The sequence below is a fragment of the Anabrus simplex genome, chromosome 1, assembly GCF_040414725.1.
Source record: "Anabrus simplex isolate iqAnaSimp1 chromosome 1, ASM4041472v1, whole genome shotgun sequence".
In the NCBI taxonomy this organism is placed as follows: Eukaryota; Metazoa; Arthropoda; class Insecta; order Orthoptera; family Tettigoniidae; genus Anabrus; species Anabrus simplex.
The window spans coordinates 1571877747-1571899542 of record NC_090265.1 but is presented as its reverse complement, the minus strand read 5'-3'; the positions used below and the strand labels follow the sequence as shown (position 1 = coordinate 1571899542).

Here is a 21796-nt window from a genome sequence, read left to right as displayed (position 1 = left end):
ATTTGTTGAGTAAAATTTAACACAAGAGTTGTTATATGTTATACTAACTGAGTTGACACTGAAAAAGAATGGAGTCCTTTTGAAAAAGAACTGTGAAGATGTTAATGACTATAATAACAAGAGGATCTTCCACTGCCATTTCTTCATTTGTTACACTTGGGTTCTGTCAAATTTTGTTATTGTGATGTTCATGTACAGTAAAAACAATTTTATGAACCAAGGTGACGTGCTTGTCCGACCCCTTGGCAGAATGGCCAGCATTAAGGCCTTCAGTCCAGAGTGTCCTGGGGTTCGATTTCCAGTTGGGTCGGGAATTTTAATCACACCTGATTAATTCTCCTGGCGCAGGGACTGAGTATTTATGTTTGTCCCAACAATCTCCTCTCTGTATTCAGACAATACACCACAATATCAACCACCACAAAAACAGGCAATAGTGATTACACCCCTTCACACTGGTGTCAGGAAGGGCATCCGGAAGTAAAAGAGGGGCAAATACATACGTCGCTCACACTTACAATTCCACAGATGTGGGAAAAACGGTAGAAGAAGAAGTGACATGCTTCTTCAGGTTGCTAGTGGGGTGAGATTTTCCTCCTCATGAGAAACTCTTTTTACAAATGTGGCAAACGGCACAGTTGAATAATTCCACACTTCACTCATTTTATCCAAAACACACTATCTTCTGCTACTTCAAAATAACAACTGTTTTGTAATTTTAAAATAGTAATCTAAAATCAAAATCAGGTTTCATGTTAAACGTGCAGACTTTTTTATATCATAAGTTGCTTCCTTACTTGTGATTTGATAGTTTAAAAAAAAAAAAACATAGGATTTGTTTACCATACTGAAAGTCTCTGTTATTGATCACACTCAGAACTAGGTTATTTTGTAGGTGGAGTGTGGTTTTTTCGTATACGTCCATACTAAAAATAAATAATGCTACAAATTAGTGCAATATCACATTTAAAAATCTCGCTCAAGTTACAATTTGGCATGTTTCAATGCCCTGGTTTATAACTTTTAGAAAAATGTGTACTTCAGGCATACTGGTACCAGAACATCTGTAGAAATTTGGAGAAAGGTCCCAATTTCCTGCTTTTTTGAAACTTATGAGTTCAGGCATGTTCATTGCGACCACTTTAAAATCTGGTACTTCTGGCTAGTTGACAGCAGTAATTAAAAAAGTTATCCATCAACACTGTATCAAAAAATTACTGAGCTCATTTGTAGCAGCATAGTTCAATATCGAGACCTGTTAAGTATCACGGCAATTGAAAGTATCAAGAACCCAACTCTAACTGGAACAATACTCCAATTTGGGTCTAACCAGTGAATTCTTTACATCCTTACTACAACTTCAAGCATACAGATAGATCTGCAACCTTCATTTACAACCTCATTAATATGATTACCCAATGAACATCTAGTTAGCCTGCCTCGTGGCCGTGATCATTAAGGCATGAAGACTATATGGTCTGACACCGTGGTTACCTGATTCAAGTCCCACTGGTGGAAAAAAATTTCACCATCAGAAAGTTGGTTGGCAGGGTAGGAGAGGTGGTGGTATACAATTCTAATCACTACGAGATTGTGTGCCAAAAGCCTGGATTTCAAACCTCTCCACAATGCTCATATGAAGTGAGGGCATATGATGCTGTTGATGGTGACTCGTCCATCGGACGGGGATGTAAAGCCTTGAGCAGATCTCTCGGTGTTATTCGGCAGAAGCAAGCTATGTGGTGGCGCTGGGTTTCACCCTCTCGCCTTCCTACTATCATCATATGTCACGTCATTCATTTCATCTCGTTAAACTCCTCTGATGAGGTCGAAGTCAGAGAGGGTATCTGGTCATAAAAACTCGCTACGAAGATTCAGCTCACTTCATACCAGACCCTGTGGAGAAACAGGACAAGGATTGGGCATATATCCAATAATACCTAGGTACTTACAGTGATCTCTATGAGGTACTTCCACTATATAAACACAGTAATTACAACTGACAGAACATTTCCACTTTGTGATCTTGCAACCTGAATTTTCACCCTCTTTACAATCACACCATTGTCTACTGTCCATCTCACAACTCTGTCGAGGTTGTTTCACAATCAATCACTTACAATCCCGTATTTATAATTCTAAACATTATAACATACTGTGTGTCAGGGTGACAAATGAGACGCACAAGTAACGTCGCTCTTGCTTCATCCTGCTCAAATCAAAAGTTAAGTTGCAGAGTGTTGATCAGTAAGCATTGAGTCATGGTGTAATGTTGAGTATTCGTCAAGGTTAGCTGCTGATCTTTATGCATCCAGCTATCACTGATTCTAGCATTTCTGCGGTCCATATATATCCCTGCTTGATTTAGAAAATGTTGTCTCACCCTCGTGAGAGACTGTTAGCATGAGAAAACTTCCTTTCAGAGCTTGCTTCGCTTACCACACACGACTGCAGTCATGGTATTGAAGGAACTTAATTATGGTCAGTCTATTTCCATTTGTGACCACCTCAGCAGATGCATGATTTTGAAGACCCAGTCTATGACTGTGATCCTCATCCAAAACTGGCAGTACGAATGAAAATTTATTTTTCAATGCCTCTACCTTTTTTAAAAATATATATACCTTTGTGCAGGTGTCTTTGTCTCCTCAGCATTGATGTTCAGTCCAACTCTCTGCACCTTAACCTTTAGGTCTTTAAGTCTAAAACCATAAGGAATAAATGCGTGAGAGCAGGCATTCTTGTTTCACACCAGTGTTCACTTCAATTGGTTCTGTCAGTTAAGCTTAGTGTTCAATCTGGCATGTGTAGTTGTCATACATGCTCTGAATCATACTGATAAATTTCTTGGGAATGCCAAGGTCTTTAAGGCTCTCCCAGTCTCAGAATAGCGATACTGTTCAAAAGCCTTCTCAAAATTGGCACAAGCAACATGTTGATGGATGAATGGCATTACATTGATTGTTCTGCAATTACTCATAGCGTATTGATCTGGTCAGCACGAGCAGTCCTCTCAGAAGCCTGCCTGTTCTTTCCTTGGTTTTCTATCCACACAAGCTTTAATCCAGTTCAGGATGACATGTGAAAGGATCTTATTAGGCACTGATGTCACAGACAGGTCACCTCTCTTTTGAAGCGTTATAAACAGGCCCTTACTCCATTCTTTCCTATTTTAATATGTGCAGTAGCTGTGATTGGGTAAACCAAATGGCTGTGAGCAGTGGAAGCAGCATATCTGCAGCTGTACTGGGGTCTGCTTTAAGAGCTTCAGGAATTACACTGTCTTGTCCAGCAGCTTTGCAAATTTTCAGGTGTTTGATGCCTGATTACCCCCTGCTTGGTTGGTGGGTCTGTACAGATCCCTCGATCCTCAGGCATCGCCTCTTCCGGTTCCTCGACCTCCTCGGTTTCGATAATAATGTACAACGAGTGATTGTTTAGTCTGCCCTGTCAATATATTAACATTAATATTTACATTAGTATTTACATCAAAATCAATCTTATCCAAATCTCAAGATACATCATCATATCATATTAACAATTAAGCATTGTCCTGTATAACATCAACTCTATACAGCTATTGGCTTTACGTCGCGCCGACACAGATAGGTCTTATGGCGACGATGGGATAGGAAAGGGCTAGGAGTGAGAAGGAAGCGGCCGTGGCCTTTATTAAGGTACAGCCCCGGCATTTGCCTGGTGTGAAAATGGGAAACCACGGAAAACCATCTTCAGGGCTGCCGAGAGTGGGGTTCGAACCCATTATCTCCCGAATACTGGATACTGGCCGCACTTAAGCGACTGCAGCAATCGAGCTCGGTAACATCAACTCTAGACCAGCATATGTACACTTTGTCTGTTGTAACCCAACACTTAAGACATGGAACATATTAAAAAAAAACACTCTTGAACAGTTGACTCATTCCTCCTATCCTTTACACTCTGACAACATGTATCATCATCCTGGATGGAACCATTAGCTGAGTCAGACACTGATAAACTGTAATTTTCACTGCTTGTATTGTTGCTGCCACTAGGAATCTACCATCTTATCGTCCAATTTTGACATCTTGTTGAAGTTAAGACCTCTTATAGGATGCCCTGATTTATTACAAAGTTGTATACATATTAAAATTTAGCCACGTATGTCCCATCAGGGCAGATGACGTTATGCTCAACTGTTGCAGGACCAGGCCCTTTAAAACAGAGCGGAACAAACCTCCCGTTATGTTTCTGCAAAATGCTCCTCTAGTACTATAAAAAAGGAAAAGCTATGTTATATAGTTAAAATACTTTTTTTAATTATAAATTATTAGGACTTACTTGGTGTATGTCCTTACTACTCTGTGTCAGACACAGACCAACGCCCAGGACAGTTATCATTACAGATCGTGTGCAAGCTGCCCATTTAGACAAATTTGAACACATTTAAACTCCCAACACAACAGTGTAGCCTATCTTCCGAAGGCAAATAAGTAACAGCAAGATAAACAACGTAGTTTACGAACCTTTAGAACAAGTAATAAAGGAACTTCAAAAGAAGTTTTATACCTGGTGATAAGAAGCTGGACACTCAAAGGAAAAAAATATCCAACACACTCCAACTATACTCAGTGAAAAGTGGACCAATATTTTTAAGCATATTCACATACTCTATAAGACATTTTAAGCCATTTTAACTACCAATAAGTATTTTTAATATGTTAGACGCTAAGTATCATTAAGCAACCACCTTCACCCCTGCACAATCCACACACAACCCCCTCCCACCAACACTACCTCCTCCCTCAATTAGTCTGTAAGTTTTTAGTTTCCCACGGGATACTTTTTTAAATTGACTATAGAACATGCATGTGCTTATTTTTTTAATATGTATTATCACCTAAACTTTTGTTCATACAGCTGATGATAACTGCAAAGCCGTTGAAACATGTACCGTATTTGTTAATTCTCTTATAGATTTGCCAAAGGCAAAGAATATGTATCGATCGGGTGGAAAAACATTATTGTAATTATTACATTTTACTGTTCGATTGACTGCACTGTAAGCCTCGTGTGTCTTCTCTTTAGCTTCTTGGGTCCATAGCATTTTTTTTCTTAGCTTTGGAAACTTTCCTCTCTTGGATTAAGTTCCAAGTACATTGTGATGCTCACACAAATCTTCCCTCCTGTTTGATCCCAAATACTGACTGCCTCATAGGTTGTACTGAAGGTTAGCTTACTATCCTCACTTTCTCTAAGTCCGACCAGTTCCTCAAAATGGTTCAGCAGTTTTATCAAAAACTCTTCTTTAACTACTACTTCTTTCATTCTTTCAGCCTGCTGGTGTTGTACTTCAACCTCCTACATCTTTCTGGTTTTCTAACTGTTCCTATTTTAATACTTGCAGTCACTGTGAAAAGATTGCAGTTACTACTGACGTCTGCTCCTCTTCTGTTTCTCATATCAAGCAGAGAGCTCTGCCAGTTCCTTTTTATAGTGAAGTGGTCAATCTGGTTTTCAGTCTTATGTAAGGGGAAACACATTTTACCTTATGACATTCTCTATGAGGAAAGACGGTGCCTCCTATAACCAACCCAAACATGCCACACAAATCAATAAATCACTCTCTATTATCATTTTGTGTCCCTTTACCACGTCTTCTAATGATATATTCCAGGCCTTAATTTTTGGCTCCAATCTTTGCATTACCATCAAGATGTACCCTTTCCATACAACGTGCAAAGTTCCATTTACTTTAGCATAAAAACTGCCTTTCTCTTCTTCTGTAGCCATCTTATGGGAGTATAGTATTGCACTATAGTAATAGGTCTTTCTGTGGATGCATATCAAGCAATGATGATCCGTTCTGATAGAGGATGCCATTATAACAAGTTCTTCTTTGCCATGTATGTAGGTGCTTCGAAAAGTTCTCGGAATATACTAGAATTAAGTATCTCATAGGAGTCCAAGGAAGGAAGACGCAATCGACCCGGCGTACCTGCACGTTGTCAGCTCACCATCAGCAAGCAGTAGAAGACCAAATATTGTAAGGTAAGCCAAACTCAAAACCAGTATGTCTAATTCTGAAGTGGGAAGTGCCAGTGATAATTCAGATAACAATTATATTAATATCAATCAAGCGTTCAAGTTAATCGGAGATCCTTTTAACGGGAGAAATCGGAGTAGGTTGAAAGAGTTCTGTGCAAATGTAGATTCAGCAATAGAATTTGTTCAACCAGATGAACATCCACTGTTTTTTAAATATGTTCTTACCAGAATAACGGGCGAAGCTAGAAGCAAGTTATTAGTAAGATAGGATGTTACGAGCTGGCCAAAAGCGAAGGCAGCTTTGTTTGAAAATTATGGAGAGCGTAGGACTATTGATCATTACGGATGTAAAATGTTTAAAGCACAGCAAAATAAGGATGAATCTGTAATAGCTTGGGGTTCGAGAATGGATGCAATGGTAAGCAAACTTAAGGAAGTTGCCACGGCAAGAGTCAAACCGAAGGCAAAAGTACATAGAGCGAATTTAATAGGAGAGTTAGGGATATCATGTTTTGTACAAGGATTAATTGATAAAAGCATTCAAACGATTGTCCGTAGTAGGAACATTACGGATGATTTCGGTTTAGCAGTTGAGGTAGCGGCCCAAGAAGAGTCGGCCGTACTCTCAAGTAAAGAAAAGCACGGTGAATCAGTTAGAAGAGATAAATATTATAGTAATTGCAAAAAGAAAGGGCATTTGGCATCTTCATGTTTTCTTAAAATGCGACCAAAAGAAGTGTTACAATTGTAATGTAATAAGGAAGGGCACTATTCACGAGAGTGCAGAGTAATAGTGTGCAAACGTTGTAAGAGAACAGGGCATGTAGAGAAAAATTGTAAAAGTAGCAAACCGCAACAATTCACTAATTACAAGGGTAAAGGTTACGAGAATAAGCAGGCGGAAAACTAGAACAGGATCATGACGCAAGGCCGGTTATAGGTCCCAAAAGTGTTCACATAGGCCAAGTACACAACAAGTGTAATAACAATGAAGGTACAGTTTTGCTATCTATAAATGATGTACACGGACCTTTTCGATTTTTAATCAATACAGGCTCAGAAATAAGTGTAATAAAGAAACAATGCGTACCGAAGGAAATAAAGATAGATACAAGTGATAGATTAAAATTGCTAGGAGTTAGCAAAGGAACACTATTCACATGTGGAACGGCGAAGGTAACTTTGGGAACATCTCAATGCAAATTGCATGTAGTACATGATGAATTCCAGTTGTCACAAGATGGACTGATAGGTAGAGATTTATTGAAAGATGCTGTAATTAATTTCACGGAGGAATTCATAGAAGTAAATGGTGACAGACATCAAATAGAAATTAGAGAAGCTAAAGTAATAACAGTACATCCGAGAACGGAAACTACGTATGACATAGAACAAGATGAAATTGCGCACGTAATGAAAGTAGAAAAAAGTGACGCACAGAAATGTACACAATGGAGAACTCGAAGAGTAATCGAACAAATGAAGGCAGATCATATGCTGAAGGGTGATAGAGAAAAGATATGTATATGTTCAGAATTTAATGATAGATTTTATTTAGACAGAAAATTAAACGAGATTACGATCAGTAGCATGACCAGGTACTACGGAATTAAGTAACTCAATAGGGAAAGCAAATTATTTCTTGACAATTGATTTAGCCAGTAGCTATTATCAAGTTGAAGTAGAGAAAAAGATATTGAAAAGATAACATTTTCGGTGTTAGATGGGAATTTGATATAAATTTATGCAAATGACGTTCATGAGATTAATTATAATTGTATTAGTGGAGTAAATGGATCTGTTTATGCTAATTAGATTACATTAAAAAGACGGTATTTTCAGCATTAGATCGGAATTTTGAAAATAAAAGTATGTCAGTGACGTTCATGAGATTAATGACAAATGTATTAGTGGAAGTAAATTGAATTAAATGTTTATTAAATTAAATTATATAATTATTTTGGAGATTCAGTAAAATAATAATAATAATAAATGATTGAAGTTTTTTTGAGAAGTTAAGAGAGATTTTCCTCAACCCACAATCACAAAACAACTTAAGAGATTTTTGGGACTATCGGGATATTACAGACGTTTTATACCAGATTATAGCAAAATTGCTAAACCACTGTATGAACTGTTAAAGAAAGAAGTAGACTATAAATGGGAAACTAAACAAGAGGAAGCATTTCAGACTTTAAAGAATAAGTTAATAGCGTATCCTATTTTACAATATCCAGATTTCGAGAAGCCGTTTATTGTAACAACTGATGCAAGCAATGAAGCGTTAGGCGCAGTATTGTCGCAAGGGAAGGTAGGAAACGATTTGCCAGTAGCATACATATCTAGAGTATTGAATAAGGCAGAAAGAAATTATTCAACAACAGAAAAGGAAAGGTTAGGCATTGTATTTGCAGTAAAGTATTTTAGACCGTATGTCTTCGGACGAAAGTTCACTGTAGTGACGGATCATAAACCACTTAAATGGGTATTTAATGTGTAAGATCTAACCTCAAGATTGCTAAAATTTAGATTGAAGCAGAATACGATTTCGATGTTGTTTATAAACAAGGAAAGTTAAATACAAATGCAGACGCACTGAGCAGAATACACAAATTAGATGAGGTTGAACAGGAAGAAGTTTCAGATATGGAAACAGATGAGAAATTCACAGAGAAATTAACAGAGGATGAAAAGCAAGAGATTGTGAAAGAATTTCATGCATCTTTAGTTGGAGGATATCAAGGCATTACACGCACGTATGCTAGGTTAAAATATTATGTTGAGTGGCCAGGAATGAAGAAAGATATAGACACACCGCAGATTGTGTTTGAGAAAATCGCGTTAGATGTGGTTGGACCACTTACACTTACACCCGATGGAAACAAATTTATTTTAACGTGTCAAGATCAGTTATCAAAGTACTTAGTAGCAGTGCCAATGAAAATTTAAGAAGCAGAGATAATTGCAAGGGCATTGATGGACAATGTAGTACGAACATTTGGAATACCAAGTGTAATATTAAATGACCAAGGTAGCAACTTTTTGAGCGAAGTAATGAAGAAATTATGTAGATTGTTAAATATTAAGAAGATTTATACTGCCCCATTTATGCCACAGTCATACGGAAGTTTAGAAAGGTCTCATGCAGTATTAGCTGAATTTTTGAGACATTATGTATGTGGAACCCAAGACAATTGGGACAAATTCATTTCAATGGCAACTTTTGTTTGCAATACAACGTAGAGTACGTCAACTAATTTCACACCATTTGAATTAGTATTTGGAAGAAAAGCGAATATACCAGGGACATTGCAGAGAAAACCAAACGAGAAGAATTATAATGAACACGAAAGCTATGTGGAGGAATTAGCTCAAAAGCTTAAAGAAAGCCACGAAGTAGTGCGTAAAACTCTAATAGAAACTAAGTTGAAAAATAAAGTCCAGTATGATACAAGAGTAAACGAAGTAACGTTTAAGGCAGGGGACCAAGTTCTTTTAAGAAATGATTCAGTAAGGCGAGGTCGTACCAAAAAATTAAGTTCAAACTTTATTGGCCTGTACACAGTACAGGAAGTTTCAGGAGTGAAACTGTGTTTTGAATATGAATAAGTGAGGGAAGCTCGTTACAGTACACAGTAATCGATATAGTTATATATTTAAATGAAAAGGAAAATTGTATGTAAACACATTGTGAACAACCAGTAATAAATTATAGGGAATGCAAGGTAACACAAATCTGTTACTTGCAGGTCAATGGCGCTGATAGCAGCGGCAATTGCAGTGATGGCGATATTTATGAAAGGAGAAAAGGCAATTGATTTCCAGCTCCAACCATATGAGTCAACCCCAGGGGTTTATTTCGACAAGCTAGGTGCAGTTCAACTCTATAACACTGAATGGAAGGTAGTAACTTATGTCAATTTAGAAGCGTTAACACTTTAGCGTCGACGTGTACATTTGCTTTTTTCGTGGTAAACTGCTGAAATGCGATATACATTTTTCAGGTTGTTGTAGGCTACGGATGTTCGTAATTTCATTCGTAGATGAGAATCAAAGACATAATTTATGTTCAAAGTTACTATTTTTGTGTCCCCCCATTGGGGTGACATATGGTTATTGGGTTGACTATGCAACAGAGAAAGCGCACGTCACCCCTTTTAGGGGTGACGGCCTTTTTAACTTTGTTGTTGTGGAACACTGTGCTGTGTGTTGTGAGCTGTTGATTTACGCGCCATTCAATGAGTTCCTTGTAATTCAGAGTTTTGTGACAAGAATTTAATTCATGTTATGTGTTTCTGTGTTGAGTAAGCCATGATTACCGATAGAGAGATAGAAGAACAACTTGAAAAGGGTTCGAATGTTGAATCAAGAGATGTTGACATTTAGGATTTGCAATGTGATGCTACCTTTTCCGAGTCGGAATTCGACAGTAGTTTTGAGTAGCGAGGACACTAGCAAAGATTCCGGTGCTGCATCATGCGATGATGAAAATCACTGGGGAACATTCTCAGGTTTGCAGAAACATTTTTTATTCACATGTAGCCCCGGTTTACAATTTCATCTGAGTGCTCAACCAGTATGTAAGAATAAAGCAATAATAGACTCCAATCCACATTATTTTCCTTGCCATTAGTAATTGAATTCTGATGGTTGCGTATGTCACCCCATTCGGGGTGACAAATGTCAGAGAAATTCCACTGTCTGTTGCGCAGAGCATAGCGTGCTGAGAAAGGAATGGGGACTGCACTGCACTCTATGAACACCTTACGTGAACAAGCAGTGCACTACAACAGCGAATGGTAGCACTAGTTTCGCGTGACAGCCTAAAGTTGAGAGGCCTGGACACACTAACGTGTCACCCCATGAGGGGTGACGTACTATATTTTGTTTGAGGGTCCGTCACCCCACATGGGGTGACATCGTTTTTAAAGTGTTAAATGATGCGTATAATATTGGTAAGAAATACATTCAGAGAACCATGAGATTGTGTTCAGAACTGGAAGTAAATTTAACATATACGTGTGAGAATGAGGTAAAACTTTTAATTATGCAATTAAATAAAACTCAAAATTTGTGTGAATTAATTAGACAAACAACTAAGACTGAGGAGAGAAAATACAGATCAGAATAGAATAAAGCGAGGAGTTCTTAATTTTGTAGGAAGTATTGCTAAAATTTTATTTGGAACATTAAGGATCTTGAATCAGAGAATTTATCGATGTTCAAAGTCGCGAAAGAACAGATGATTGTAGTAAAAAGTACGTTACAATCAATGAATAGCACATTGTATGACGTCGCTAAGAACAAAAAAGAATTAAGCGATAATATAGCAACATTACGGAAATATCTGAAGGATGAGACTCAGCAAATAGAAAGCGCATTTAGGAGAACGGAGATTGAAATTGCGGTCAATAGGCATTTAATTGACACGCAAGGATTCTTAGCGCAATTAAAAGATCATTATGAGATCTTGTTAAATGGAATAATGTTGGCTCAAAAGGTAGTCTTACAGCCTCAGATTATAAGTCCTAGTGATATAATAAGGTCGTTTTCAAAGGCACAGAATAATTTCCCACCAGGAATGACATTACCTGTTGAGTTGAGACTGGCTTTTGGCTATTTAATAACTAGAATAGCAGAGATTGAAGTGTTCATTACTAAAGAGATACTTGGTTACATTGTAAAGGTGCCATTGGTAGATAAGGTAAAATATGATCTTATTAAGGTTATACCATTCCCAACAAGAGTGAATGGTGAGATAGAAAACTTTGTTTTCATTAACAGTGAAAAGGAATTTATACTTTTGGATCAGAACAGGCAAAATTATGTAATGTTAATTGAAAATCAAATTAATAATTGTAAAAGGTTGAATGATGAACTTAAGGTATGCAAACAAGAGTCTGCTATCAAACTAGCTCATTCACATGAGAAATGTGTAGTAAAATTGTTGACAGGGGCACAGGTTATGCCACAAGATTGTCAAAAAAATGTAATTAGAGTACAAGAAGTAATGTGGTTTCCCTTAAGAGAAAATAAATGGATTTATATCGCTCCACAGGAGGTAAAAATAACAGTAGTATGTCAGGAGTTGCACACAAGTGATGCTAAGTTAACAGGTACAGGAATAATAACAATGTTTAATAGATGTACGGCCTTTGAGCCAAAATCAAAAATTCAATCTTCAAATGTAATTAAAACAAATAGTACCAAAGATCAAGGGTTTGTACCTGATCTATTGTTACAGTATGACTGTTGCGATCATTTAGGAATTAACACTATATTGAGTCAATTGCAGGATGAAGGAAAGATACCGTTGGTAAATGTGCTTCACCATGCAGAGGAATTAAAATTAGCAAGTCATAAGGTAGAGATAGTTGAAAAAATACTTGAACAGGAGGATGAATTAAAGCAAAATCATAAATTGGAGAAGTTGAATTTTCTGTCTTATATAGGCGGAGGAACAATTGCTGTTATTTTGTTATTATTATGTTCCTGCTGTTGTTGCAAAAGATTTAGACTTGCTCATAAACTCTCAGAGCTAGAAGATGAGTGTTGCGGAAAGGTATGTATCCACCAAACAATAATTAATGGTCCTAACTCACATTGTTCAGACGAGGACGTCACAGTGCACTTGATAGACAGGAGTATGTAACAGGAAAGCACGTAAATGAGTGCAGGGGTAGAAGTATGACAGATCTTACTACTTCCAGTATAGAGCTAAATGAAATGTCTCTCATCAGAGAGCCCAGGAGGCAATAAAGAGGGAGCGTAACCACCCAAGTAAAGTAAAAATTTCAATGACCATTGTATAAGTAATGAATCACTAGTAAGACAGTGTTAAGACTGTAATGTAACAAATATAACTTTGAAATTGTTAAAGTAAGCAAAAAGACTTGCCAAGGGGCAGAGTCGAACAGGCAACCTTATGTTAAGGTAAAATTTCATGAGACTGGCCTAATAGGTACAGATCGGGCTTGGCGAGGGAGGCAAGACCCAAGCGTCCATTCCTATGAGTTTGGTACGGGTAATGTGTCAGTAATAACTGGACAAGAATTTGTGAGACTGGCCTAAGGAGGCACAGTTCGGACGTGTAGAGAGAGGCACAATCCAAGCGTCCATTCCTATGAGTTTGGTACGGATAATGTGTCAGTAATAACTGAACAAAAATTTGTGAGACTGGCCTAAGGAGGCACAGTTCGGACGTGTCGAGAGAGGCACGATCCAAGCATCCATTTCTATTAGTCTGGTACGGGTAATGTGTCAGTAATGACTGCACAAAAATTTGTGAGACTGGTCTAAGGGGGCACAGTTCGGACATGTCGAGAGAGGCACGATCCAAGCGTACATTCCAATGAGTTTGGTACGGGTAATGTGTCAGCAGTGACTGCACAAGTTTGTAAGACTTACTCAAGAAGTATAGTCAGGGGAACCGAGTTGCTATTGCAGTTGGAAAATTCTAAATTCCCAAGAGTTTGGTACGGGAGTAAAAGCCGACCAGAGAAGGCTGGAAGGTAAAGTTATATGTACTGTGTAGTATATAAATTGATATGTATTAATTACTGAAAAATGTGAAATGTAAATGAGTATATTAAGTACTATGAAATGAAAAATGAAGTGTTATATGTACTGTGAAACATATAAATTGATATGTACTAGATGTTAAATGTAAACTGAGTTATATTAAGTACTATATGTTCTGTGGAATATATGAATTGAAATGTATTAATGCAATATGATTTACTGTGAATTAATATGTTAATTGTAATGTGAAATGTATTGATGGAAAAAAATGAATATTTAATTGTATGAAGGGTAAAGAGAATTGTATTAATGTCAAAATGTAATAAGTTGAAGTGTATCTATGAAATGTAGTGAAATATTGCTAAAATGTAATGTGCCATGTAAGGTACATACGGTAATTAACCCTGTATGTACATGCACTCAGGTGGAAACCAGTTGCATGTGTGGCAACCAGTTTCTTTCCTAAGGGGGGAGGTGTCATGTCCAGGGACACGAGCCTTCAAGTAGCAGTACATAAGTAACACATAGTGATTACTTTGGTAACTCAATCCATTAGCCGTGCTGTCTGAGCAGCTATGTGTCTGGGTGATAAAGAATGAAAGTTAAAAACAGAGTTGTGTGAGGTCTTAAGAGTAAGTCGATACGGACCAATCTAAATAGTCACGTAGGGGGTAGTTTGAAGGATCCCATACTTAAAATGAATGGGCAACCCAACTAAGTGAAACGGGATGCAGAGTCATGTTTATGATGACAAGTATTAGAAATGGGGGAGTTATTTTATGAGCATGGGGTTAAGGGCGAGAAGTCAAGTTCATGTTAATAAATATTGCCACGTGCATAGTGTGGAATTTGTGATACATGGGGGAGGTGGTAGCACCAATGGTAAGCCAGTAAGGCTTTATCTAAGAGGAGGGGAGACCCTCATATCATATTGCTAGTCCCCTTAAATACGTATGTAATTGAAGGAACAAGCGTCTTATTGCATTAGTCTTCGCCTTGGAAGCCTTGCCTTCCGCTCACGTTAGGGAATCGCGATTGATTCTCCAAGCGGTCTCGCTACTTACAATATTTTTTAGTAGATCAAATTGAACGGTGGAACTGACACTTGGTATTCACCATTCATACTTTGATTCTCGACTTAAGCCCTAGTTCTTCTGGGTTTTATCGTAGTTGGCAGCTTAAAGCTGAGGAATCTCTGTGAGACTCCGCGATACTCTGTTTTTACATCGCTTTAGCATTTCAGTGGCACTCTAATGCTTTAGAGTCCACTTGCATTTACTTGGAGTAGCCGTTCTGAGGAAGGCCAGTTCCAGTATGTCATACTAAGTGACCGACTTCAATTGTACATGTATATTCTTTGTACATCATCTGTCAATATACGCACATATATAAATCATATGAGTTTCAACTCTTAACAACCAACTTACCTAACGCCTATAAATTACCATCTTATATCCCTTTCGTTTTTAGTACTGTTGTTAGCCATCAGGTGATTCCCTCACCGCTAGGCATCTCACCTGTTGGCCGGGATACGACAATGTGCTTCTGGCTAATTTTCACGTCCTGGATATTTTTTACCCTTATTCGTTTACAGATAGATTTCACTTTCTCTATCCTAGGCCTAGAGATACTTAGTTCACTACAGATCAGATAGTGACCTGTATCACTGATAAATTCCTGGAAAACCTGTACAATCCTAACAGATTTCTTGAATTTGAAGTCGGTTAAGATATAGTCTATTATAGATCTGGTACCCCTACCCTCCCATGTGTAGCAGTGAAAAGCCTTATGTTCGAAGAATGTATTCACAACTGCTAAAACCATACCAGCACAGAAGTCCAGCAAATGCTTCCCATTTCTCCAGGCGAGTTGGCCGTGCGGTTGGGGGTGTGAGGCTGTGAGCTTGCATCCGGGAGATAGTAGGTTCAAACCCCACTGTCGGTAGCCCTGAAGATGGTTTTCTGTGGTTTCCCATTTTCACACCAGACAAATGCTGGGGCTGTACCTTAATTAAGGGTATGGCCGATTCCTTCCCACTCCTAGCCCTTTCCTATCCTATCGCTGCCATAAGACGTATCTGCGTCAGTGCAACGTAAAACAAATTCTAAAAAAAAAAAAAAAAAAAAACCTCTTCCCATTCCTATTACCTTCCATGTCTTCCCCACATTTACCAATCACCCTTTCGTATACGTCAGTTCTATTTCCAACTCTTGCATTGTAATCGCCCAATAGTACTATCCTATCCTTGCTGTTGACCCTGAGTATGACGTCAGTGCTTCATAAAACTTATCAACTTCCTCCTAATCTGCACCCTCACATGGTGAGTAGACCGAGACAATTCTCGTCCTAATTCCTCCAACTGCCAAATCTACCCACATCATTCACTCATTTACGTGCCCAACAGAAAATATATAGCGAGCAATAGTATTCCTGATGAACAGTCCTATCTAACACTCTGCCCTTCCCTTCTCTTAACACCTGTCAACTACACTTTATAATCTCTTCCTCGTTATCTCCCCTTACCTGAATATAATTTACTCTTCACTGACTCAGCCAGTTCTATTTTCTTTCTTTTATTAACCCCATTAATATTTATAGCTTCCCATCGAATTCCATTTTGTTCACCGAGGAGTCCCTTGTCTGTCAAATGGGAGTGGGACCCCGTTACTCACATAGGTCCGAGGCTTGCTTAAAATGTTCTGAGCACGGTAAATTCTGTGAAGCAGGATGCTACCCCTGACTTACACATAGTCCAAGTGAGGATCTCTCCTCTAATGGGTTAGGGACCACCGATAGAATGTATAGACCTAGCCGCCTGAGCACAAAGAGGGCCATGACTCATAATATGTCTGAGATGTCCACTCCCATTCCATAGCAACTGGTATCCCGACTCTCAGGACCACTTACTAGGCCACTCAGCCGTTGCTCACGGTTCACGAACTGGGAAGTGACTACAGTAACCCACACCATGGAGCACTTGTAAATAACTGTACGTATTAAATGCTGCCGTGAAAGTCAATTAATTTGTTTGAAGTGAGACCACAGTTTATTTTGCACTTTATTTTTTTGAGTGTCTATGAAGAAATATATAGTTAATGCATGTATAAATTTAGCCATCATATCAGTTTCATGTGTTTCTCTTTAGTACGATTTACATAACTTTAGTTAATGAGATCATCTGGGTAGGGGACATATGAGGAATTATAAGGTCATCCAAAGTAAGGCCACAATTTTATTAGTAAGGATTTTCAGATTTGGAAGTCATGAGTAATGATCCATCAGGACGAGAGTTCGACACCCACCTGCTCCTTAGTGGAGGGGCATTGCTTGTACATGTACTTATCTCTACCCCAGGTTTTAGTGATTAAATATTTCATGTTGTTTGTTATTTCTTTTTGTTTGATGATTCTTGTATAAAGTGTGTTGTCCGTGAATTCCGACTCTCAAATGTGGTTGCAGGCACAATTATCATCTTTATTTATTGTGACAGGGTACACTTATTAGATTCAGTGTTATTTTGGTAATTTGGGTTATGCTAGGGTCTCACTTCAGTTTGTGTGCACTTTCTGTGTTAGCAAATCCTGATATACAGAGTGTATCAGAACTATACCGACAAAAAAAAATCAGGGATGCTCTTCGTGTTATGTTAAGAACGATCGGATTGGCAGAGAAAATTTTTCTTTTCGAGAAAATGAGGTTACTTTGTTACTTCCGGGCATTCAATTCAAATTGACAAACTCGCCGTATTTGCTATGCCAGAGCACAAGCTGCTCCACTCTCTTGAACTTCTCCTGTGCTGTCATAACCAGATCCCACACATCCCCAGCAATGCCGGTACCTATTACTCCTTGCCTATGTTGTTGATACCAACGTGAAGAACTACCACCTTCTACTTATCCTGCTCTTTCCCTTTTACTTCCCTAAACGTCTGCCTTAATATATTTCCTGGCTAAGTCTATACCCTCCTCATTATATTCCCTCCATTCCTGGTCTCTCTCATGGCTGCAGAATCTACTTTCTCCTGCCTTCTATCCCTTTCATAACCCTTTTCCAGTTCTGTCTTCCTATACTCTACTCTAAGTGTCCCTTTCCTCTTACCTCACCACTCCTCTCTAGCAGATCCCTGGTCCCCACCTTCCCTCCATTGTTTTACCAGCAGTTCATTAAACTTCAGTAAGACAAATTTAACACACTTACACACTTGAGATTTTATGATTTCGAACACCACTAAATTTTATTACTACTTATAAAAACATAATTAAAAACTGTTATAATACCACCATTAAGAAGTATTTGTTTTAGGTTTATGTATGTTACTCTCAGATGTTTTGACACAGGTTGTGACTCATTCAGTAGAACGTTTACACCATGGCTGAACATCAGCTTTCTTTTTGGGTAATGCAATAATTTTCTAGATGTATGATGTAGTGATGGGACATTCGATTCATTTTACTGAATCGATTCATTTGATTCCGTTCACGTTACTGAATCGATACAGTGATCTGACTCACTGCTCATTGGTCACCGCTCCTACTGCATCTGTGTAGTATGTGCTGGTAAGACAGCAGCAACAGCATTCAGTGCTCGCAGCTGCCATCTGGTCTTCATACTATGAACTCCTTCCTTAGAAAAAATGCTAGTTACTCTAATACATCGAACGTTTCCGGCGACGCAGGGTGGGAAAGGTTAGGATTAGGAAGGTAGCAGCCATGACCTGAATTAAGGTACAGTCCCAGCATTTCCTGGTGTAAAAATGGTGAAACTACGGAAAAACCATCTTAACGGCTGCCGACGGTGGGATTCGAACCCACCATCTCCCGAATGCAAGCGCATAGCCACGCGATATTAACCGCACGACAACTCGCTCAGTCATTTTTTTAAAAAAGTAGTTTTCTATCAGCTGAGGATTTTTTAAATAGTCATATTTTGTATAGGTTACCCGAGATGTAGAGTAGCCCGCTGGTTTTCTGATTCAACATACTGTTATTGCATCTGTCCACATATGATTGAAGTCTTGTGCAACGATGTGACATATGAACTGAGAGAATACTCAGCCGTTCTTCCCAATATAAAACAGGTACTTTTGAGTGGTCATGAACATGACTCATAGTCATAGGGCAGGCTAGAGTCGAGTTTAATTGTCAAATGTCAACTAAGTTATAATACTAAGATTCATTAAACTAATAAATAGTATAACCTAATAGCCTACCTACTTACTAGCTACTTCAGAATTACGTTGTGACTACCTTTTTAACATTGCAAATAAATCCATCTATTATTTAAACCTCCCTGTAAGAAGAGGACAGTGAATGCAAATGGGTATTATTTTCAAATGAGCTGAGCTCGAGAGTCCATTATAGCATACGATTCTTTCAGTGTAGCATGGCTCACTGTATGTCTCGCTGCAGTGAGCCAATAAGGAGCCGTGTGTATCTTGTGTCTCACTGAGCCGCGCTCGTTCACGATTCTTTCGATGTGCCATGGCTCAATGTATGTCTCGCTGCAGCGGAAGCTCGGCTCTCCGCGTGTCCAGTGAGCCGATAAGGAGCCATGTGTATCATGTGTCTCACTGAGCCACACTCGTTCACGATTCTTTCGATGTGCCATGATTCACTGTCTCGCTGCAGCGGAAGCTCGGCTCCCCGTCAACGTCCAGTGAGTGCGCCACTCAGCACTGTCCGCTGGGAGTAAGCTGAATAGTGTGCCGTGAGCTCGCCGTTCCTGTGAATCGATTCACTCGGACACTTGAATGAATCGATACACTGCTTCGAATCATACATTCAGTAGCCAACACTAGTATGATGTTTGTCGTAGTCAAATTTCACGTACTGAACTTACTCCCAGAATTATGACAAACATATAATGAAGGTCTACCCAAGTTAGTGCAGTCAGTTACAGTTTTGATCCATAATATTCTACAGTATGTACTGTACGTATGTTAGTACCCAGACCACACTCCTGCTCGATCCTTTGCCCTTGACAAGGCGCAGTGACATCTCATGAAATAGTAGCTCTCTTGATGGCATCCTTCCAAGTGTGCCAGTCTGCTACGGTGTAGATCAGGGGTCGGCACGCGGGCAACAAAAGTGTGTCCAGCTGAGCAGCAGTGGGCTCTGTCTGCCCACAACAGGGCAAGTGACTCAACAGCACGACCTGTGGCGTGTGCGTCATTATGTTATGGGTTTATGCTGAGTTTACAGAACATAGAGCAGAATGTGGAATAAATGCAATGTCTAGAGAAAGCATTTTAGACCGACAGGAACTGAAATATTTACTTCTGGTACATTAATTAATTTTATAAACATAATCAAAACATGACATTCGTACAACGAAAAAAACTTAATAAATGGTTTGGTTTAAAAAAAATAAAGATTAAATTCTGGTAAGTACGACACAAAGCACATTTGTATACCTTTTGTACTATAACGCTAGCAATTTCAAACAACTTCATGTGAAAATAGATGTCATGGAAGGTACAAAACAAATATGCTCTTATTTTTACACAAGTGAATCACTATCAGTGCTAAACGTGATACTGTTTTGTTTTTCTTTTTTTCACTTTTGCTAATTGCTGTATATCTGGTGATAAACTTCCAGTTGCACTTAAACGCAGTATGCATTTCAAGTGTTTGTCACTGAATGTGGATCGCATCCGTGACTTTGTTATTTTCATGATTGAAAAAAATTGCTCACATTAATACATCATTCCACACATAGAAATTATCTTTGCAGCCCTTTGATAGAGACGAAGGAAGCGGTCTTGCGGTAAATGTTTATGGAATTCTAAAATGTTTGTTCTTGAAGTTCTAAAAATATCTTTCAGTGTCGGATCAGACGTCAGATCAATGACTTCTCATTGTGCATCGCCAGGGACGTCGTCAATATTTAAGGAAAATGGTGTCAAGAATAGCAGAAAGTCTGTTTCTAAAGAATTTAAGCCTGTGAATCGATGATGAACTTCACTGTAGAGAAAGGAGAGACTTTCAATATATTTTGTGAAATTTTCATCCTCGATATCCAAAGCTACTGCCTGCATGTTTTAGTTATGAGTTAGATTTCAGGACTGAACATTACGACTCCACAATTCTAGCTTCATTTTGAAGGCAACTAATTGACGGAACATGAACGTAATAAGTTTTGTCTTTTCCTTGTAGAGTAGTGCACGAAGTATTTAAGTGGCCTGTAATATCTGATATGAACACGAGATCTGAAATCCACGAAAGGATCAGATAATTCTGGAATACACTTACCGTTCACATCAAGAAATAGTTTGATGTCTTCCCTGAGCTCGAAAAATCGAAGGATCAAACCTCTACTTAACCATCTTACGGCACAAAAAGTATAGTACGTCTGAATGTTCTGATTCAAAGTCTTTTAAGAATTCTCTGAACTGTAGGTGATTTAATCCAGGTGATCTGATGAAATTAACTATGTTAACGACAACTGACATAATTTCTTCATACTGTAATATTTTGGCGCACAATGCTTCCCGATGAAGCACACATGGTTGATCCTCGTGATTGTACTTTGGACTGCAAATGGGAAAAAAATCAGCTGTTTTACCAACCATAGCAGGAGCTCCATCTGTAGCAACAGATACTAGTTTCTCGCAAGGCAATTGTACTTTCTGAACAGCTTCTTCTACAACTGTGAAAATATCCTCCCCAGTAGTGGTGTTCTTTAATCCTGTTATATCCAGAAACTCTTCTGTAACACAGATTTTTGTCCACGCCATGAATAAATATCACTAATTGTGAATGTACTTTCATCTAAGGAAAGCACAAATGCAATAAATTGTTTAATTTTTTTGGACTGCTGCTGTTCTACATCTGAACTGAGCTCTTCTACACAGCAAGCTATAGTTCATACTGAGAGACTTACCATATTAAACTCGAAGGACTCTTCTGGAGTCAGTATCTCAGAAGCTATTTGTAAACACTGTCTTACAAAAGGTCCTTCAGTGAAAGGTTGGCACTGTCTCACAATTAAATGTGTGATATTATAGCTTACTTGGACAGCAGCCGGATTCCATAATTGCAGTGTGGTTTCCTGTTAAAAAGAAAATGTGTGTGTTGTTAAACACAGTGTAAAATCTGTTGTTTAAACACTTGCATGCAGTAAACTCAAATAAAATTTACAAATAATATTTTAAATAACCAAATTGTCTGTATATTACCACTAAAATCTACCTTAAAACTTACAAAATGAAATACGCCAAAAATTGGAAAATACGTGTCAACCTAAA

The 21796-nt window shown here is 38.4% G+C and overlaps 1 protein-coding gene across 7 annotated transcripts in view; it reads right to left on the bottom strand.

Moving 5' to 3' along the window:
- The window catches only part of LOC136858536 (zinc finger protein 665), a 69405-nt gene that overhangs the window by 20178 nt on the left and 27431 nt on the right, over positions 1-21796 (bottom strand). Inside the window, exon 1 of one of the 7 annotated variants that reach the window (XM_067138148.2) lies at positions 21433-21556. The exons of the other annotated variants lie outside the window; for them this stretch is intronic. The gene's annotated coding sequence lies outside the window, so the exon portion shown is untranslated. Of the gene's footprint in view, positions 1-21432; positions 21557-21796 lie in introns of those variants that run through there. 7 annotated transcript variants of the gene reach the window in all.